The sequence below is a fragment of the Triturus cristatus genome, chromosome 3_1 (genome assembly GCF_964204655.1).
Source record: "Triturus cristatus chromosome 3_1, aTriCri1.1, whole genome shotgun sequence".
NCBI classification, from domain to species: domain Eukaryota; kingdom Metazoa; phylum Chordata; class Amphibia; order Caudata; family Salamandridae; genus Triturus; species Triturus cristatus.
In genome coordinates this window covers 634,745,771-634,751,770 of record NC_140583.1, presented here as the reverse complement: position 1 = coordinate 634,751,770, position 6,000 = coordinate 634,745,771, and positions in this window count along the sequence as shown.

Below are 6,000 nucleotides of genomic sequence, written 5' to 3'. Positions count from 1 at the left end.
GATTTCCCTGCAACATCGTTCAGGTTTGACATTTCTTTTCTGACTTTTTCGCTTCCCTTCTATGCACTTCCAGTTCATGCCCTTGGTTCCGTTCTATCAAACTTGAACTCTGCGTTCTCGAATTAGCGCCCCTAATGGATGGAGGACTTTTGCAGGAGATGGGACTAGATGATCCTGTGATGTGATACCACTGAGCTGATCTGTGCGGTGGGGGGTCCCCCCTTCTAGCTTAGGGACCTGCTATTAGTCGAATGATACTACTATTAGTTTACTGCCGACAGGAAGGTTGCTGTTTCCACTGTCAGTTTCTTATGATTGCTCCTTTCAATGTCTATGATATTGCAACAATGCTGATGTTTCTGGCCTTGACCATTTGTCTGCTTATGTTGGCCACAGTCCTGCATCTTAGGACGCGAGGTTCATTGAATGTACTCATTAAACTTTACCTTGTCTGTGTCTATTCTGTTGTGGACTGATCTGTGAATCATGACGCACAGCTATGTCTGATTCACACCATTCATGGGGATGTTGTAAGTCGCTTGTTCTGGCTTGTCTATACATTGGGACTGCCGGGCCCAACCTCGGATATCGAATGGGACACTTAGCTAGTCGGATGTGGGGTTCTGGGTTCTGAGGGGAGTTTGTGGTACGCCAAACATGTCTCCTTCGTGCCAGGCACCGCACCCCCTGTGGTGGGGTCGTCCGTCCCTGCAGCCACGACACCTACCCGTGCCCCTCCTGTCCCTGCGGTGCCTGGTTCTTCCCCCCACATGATGCCCCCACTTCTGTGGATAATATGGTACAGTGTACTGTGCAGGCGAGCCTGGGGAGACGCGTCCCTACGTGTCCCCCCCCCCGGTGCTTCGCATCTGGTGTGGCCTATGGGCTTGTGGAATGGTGTACTGTGGCTACTTTCCTTCGAGATGCTGAATGTGGTTGTTATTTTCTCGTTTGCACACTATTTCTATTCTGCTGTTGCTGCTGGTGCTGCTGCTCCCTGAGTTGGGGTGGTGATGATGTGTTGGGTGTCTGGTAAATGTTGTTGTGTCCTGCTCATGGGGTGGACCCTGGTATCTGCATGCCGTCACATGGTGTCTGCATATATTCGTAGGTCATGTTGGCTCTTACTGCATGGTGACATTGTCCCAAGGTGTGTTCCTTCCTCTGTGGCACCTGTCATCTTCCCTGCATGGTGTTTCCCAATTGTTGTGCTGAGCTGTGTCAACATTGCCTCGGTGTGTGACACATCCCTTCGACTTTGGCCATGCATGCTCTGCAATGTCTCCACCTGCATCGTTTGTGGCATCCTTGCTGGTCACTGTACTTGTGTATGGCGTATATTGACATGACTTCATGTGGACATTATCCGTTTTCCGCACTTTGCATGTGTGTACTCCCTGCCTCACACACATGTGTTGCGTGTTCTGCAGAGTATTTGAGCACCTGCCTGACAATTGTGGGCATTGTATCTGTATGTACTCCACCCTTTCACTTCCATGGGGGGCAACTACTTGTTGGCTGCCCCGGCACCTGTGCATTCCTCTCATTCGTGGACTGTGCGTGACAGTGTGTGTTCCCTTTGGCTCGCATTGTTTAGTGGTGTTTGACATGAGGGTGCAGTCTTGTGGCAAAATCTCAGTGTGTGTATTGTGCTGCCTCCGGCAGGGTTGGGTATGCATGTGTAATTTGTCCTCACACCCACATGTGGTGTGTCATGCAGTGGGGGTAGGCCGACCATCCTCCTGGGAGTGGGACACTGCTGTCAGTGATGTGTTGTTATGGCACTATCGTCATTGTCCTGAGTTAGGGATACGTACATTCACCCATGGAGCTGTGGTCATCTGATAATGATGTTGGCCCCCCCATGTCTCTGTCCACTGCTGGGGGTCCTCGGCACCCACCCCTTATATGTCTGGGCACTGCTGGGAGTGATAGGCACACACCCCTATGTATCTGTCCACTGTCGTGGTATGTGCCGTAACCACGCGCTGAGGGCCTGGGTGGGGCCCGTGCCCCTAGGGCGCCCCAACTGTGGGGGTGCGGCCCGTACACATGCCTTTGGGACGTGGGTGCGGCCGTACCGGCGTAGTTCGTGTGACGTACGGGTGGGCGTGGTATGTGCCGTAACCACGCGCTGATGGCCTGGGTGGGGCCCGTGCCCCTAGGGCGCCCCAACTGTGGGGGTGCGACCCGTACACATGCCTTTGGGACATGGGTGCGGCCGTACCGGCGTAGTTGGTGTGACGTAGGGGTGGGCGTGGTATGTGCCGTAACCACACGCTGATGGCCTGGGTGGGGCCCGTGCCCCTAGGGCGCCCCAACTGTGGGGGTGCGGCCCGTACACATGCCTTTGGGACGTGGGTGCGGTCGTACCGGCGTAGTTCGTGTGACGTAGGGGTGGGCGTGGTATGTGCAGTGCCACCATTGTGGTGGTGACGGGTACGCGTCCACGTCCACTTCTGTTGTGGCGGGACGTGGGATTGGTGGACACGCCCCCCGAAGTGACCAGTCCATGATGGCAATTGCTGTGCATGCTGTTGTAGTTATTTGTGGGGTGTGGGTTATGATTCCTGGCCCTTGTACACACACACACCCCCCTTTGCCCCTGGGGGTTGTTCTGACCTTCTGCAGCGTCTGCGTCGGTTTCTGTATACGAGGTGGTAGGCTATGAGGGCCGGGACGACGCGTAGGTTGGGGTCCATCGCTGTCCCTGGCGTGCCGGGGCTCCTTGTTCGCGGCGTCCTCACTTTCCCGGCAGTTTTTGGCTCCCGTAAAACCTGCAGCGTACGGAGTGACGTCGGCACGAATCGTACTTGCTGGTCCGTGAAACGCTGCCTGACTCCGTCCGGACGTCGCATGTGCGCCGTCCCGACAGTGATTCGTATGTACAAATTTTGCCGGTCGGTGTTTTTTCCGACTCGGGCGGTAATGGTATTTCTGTGCAAATCGTACTTGCGAGTTTGTAAGGTGTTTTTCCCGGGTACCATTCGGACGGCAAAAACGCTCCGTCCGACCATTCGTACCCAGGTTTTACAGGATCGGAATCGACACCTTTGTGTGTGGTTTTTACTTTTAAAGGATTAAAGGGTGGGTATTAAATAAATGTTACTTTATAATAAGTTGTTGTAATAGTAATAGTTTTTAATTGTAAAATAAGTTTTAATTGTGTACTTTATTATTTTACAGATTAATTTAGGTGTCTGTTCTGGGGATTATAGGGTTAAAGTGTGGAAAGTTAATACATTTTTACTTGTTTTATTTGTTTGAATGAATAATATTTCTTTAATTGGTAATTAAATATGTTAATTATGGAAGTACATTTTTTTTAAATTTAGAAGTGTGTTGTGATTTGTATAGTGTTATAGGGTAGAAAATTAAATAAATAAATGTATGTAATAATTAATGTTTGTACATTTTTCTAGTTAAAATATAGTTTTGAGGGAATTTATTTATTATTTTATTTTATATAATATTTTTAGGTATTTGTCACATGTAATTAATATTATAATTTATTTTATATTAAATATATTGTATTTTAATTTTTAACACATTTATTTTTATAATATATTATTTAGTTTAAAAAATAATTGTTTTTATTTTTCAACTGAATGGAGTGTGAATAGTACATTTTATCCCTCCGCTATCCAACACTTTCTCTACAGTTGCACTCACTGGAGTGGGAATAGTCATTTTTACCCCTCGCTATCCAACACTTTCCCTACTGTTGCACTCACTGGAGTGAGAATAGTAATTGTTACCCCTCCGCTATCCAACACCTTCTCTACTATTGTACTAACTGGAGTTGGAATAGTAATTTTTACCCCTCCGCTATCAAACAATTTCCCTACTGTTGCACTGACTAGAGTTGGAATAGTAAATGTAATCCCTCCGCTATCCAACACTTGCCCTACTGTTGCACTCAATGGAGTTGGAATAGTAAATGTTACCCTTTCGCTATCCAACACTCTCCCTACTGTTGTACTTATTGGATTGGATATAATAATTTTTACCTCTCCGCTATCCAAAACTGTCCCTACTGTTGCACTGACTGCATTGGGAAATGTAAGTTTAAATATTTTACTTTATTATAGAGGGGCCGATTCCGATCCTGTAAAAAGGCTGTACGAATCGTTGCACGGAGCGTATACTCCATACGACTCGTACCCGGTAAACTTTCCGTACAACCTAGGAAGTACGATTCGTACAGAAAGCTTATTTCCGTATGTTTAGTAAAAAATCCCATACGGGTCAAAAAAACCTACGATTCTGATCCGGAACAGCTTGTACACGACATCCGGACATATTCAGGCAGCTGTTTCCGGCCCAGCAAGTACGATTCGTCCCTACGTCACTCCGTACGGCTTTTTTTTACGGGAGTCAAACACAGCCGGAAAAGCAGAGTCCGACGCGAACCGCTACGCAACGGAGCCCCGGTACGCGACGTACACGCCATGAACCCCGTCGTACGTGTCATCCCGGTCCACTTGGCCTACGACCTGGTGCACCGCACCCGACGCACACGCCGCAGAAGGTGAGAACAACACCCAGGGGCCAGGGTGGGGGTGAGGGGCAGGAAGCAAACCCCATAGCCAAAGCCAAACCTATAATATGCAGGCCATACATTACCACCAGGGTCTGGTCACTTGGGGTGGCGTGGCCAGCAACCCCTGCGTACTGCAACAACGGAAGTGGACGCCTACGGTGCATTGCACACGTACCCCTACGGCACCATTAGAACTGTGATACAGACCGTACACACACAATGAATGCGTGGGTACGGTGCGTACCACACGTACCCCTACGGCATAGTAGAACTGTGATACGGACCGTACACACGCAATGAATGCGTGGGTACGGTGCGTAACACACGTACCCCTACGGCACCATTAGAACAGTGATACGGACCGTACATACGCAATGAATGCGTGGGTATGGTGCATGTCACACGTACTCCATTACGGCACCAGTACATTTGGGATATGAGGCGTACACACGCCAGGAATGTGGGCTTAGAGGACTGGCCCAGCATGTTACCGTCATATTGGTGTGTGTGTAGGTCCAGGCCAGCAGTGTACTGCTCCAAGGGGGTGCGTGGGTAGGTGCAGAGGACTCCCAGCAGTGGCCTGCAATATGAGGGGTGGGTGCATATGACTCCCAGCAGTGGCCTGCAATATGAGGGGTGGGTGCATATGACTCCCAGCAGTGGTCTGCAATATGAGGGGTGGGTGCATATGACTCCCAGCAGTGGCCTGCAATATGAGGGGTGGGTGCATATGACCCCTAGCAGTGGACAGAGATATGAGGGTGGGTGCATATGACTCCTAGCAGTGGACAGAGATATGAGGGGTGGGTGCATATGACTCCCAGCAGTGGACAGAGATATGGGGGGTGTACATCATCATCAGATGACCACATCTACATGGTGGTATGGATGCATCCCTAACTTTGGACTTTGATTTTAGTGCTATTACAACACACCACTGACAGCAGGGTCCCACCCCCAAGACGATGGATGTCTATCACACACTACATGACACACCACATGTGGGTGTGTGGACATGTAACACATGCATACCCACCCATGGCGGATGCAGCACAATACACACCCTGATTTCATGTCAACAGACTGTATTGTCATGTAACTGCATACAAAACTAAGATAGCCAAAGTGAACACACACTGTCACGCACATCCCAGGAGTGTTAGGAATGTACAGGTGCTGGTCCAGCCACCAAGATGTTGTCTCTCCTGGAAGGAATAGGATTCAATTCCACCAGATACAATGCCCACAATTGTGAGTCAGGTGCCCAAATACCCTGCAGAACAAGTACCATTTGTGTGGTAGGCCATGATTACACACATGCATAGTGCTGAAAAGGGCCAATTTGTCCCTGAAGGCATTCCTACATACCCAAAACACAAGTACAGTGACTAGCAAGGATGGCACAGACGATTCAGCAGGAGACATCGGTGAGCAGGCATGGCCATTGTTGAAGGGAT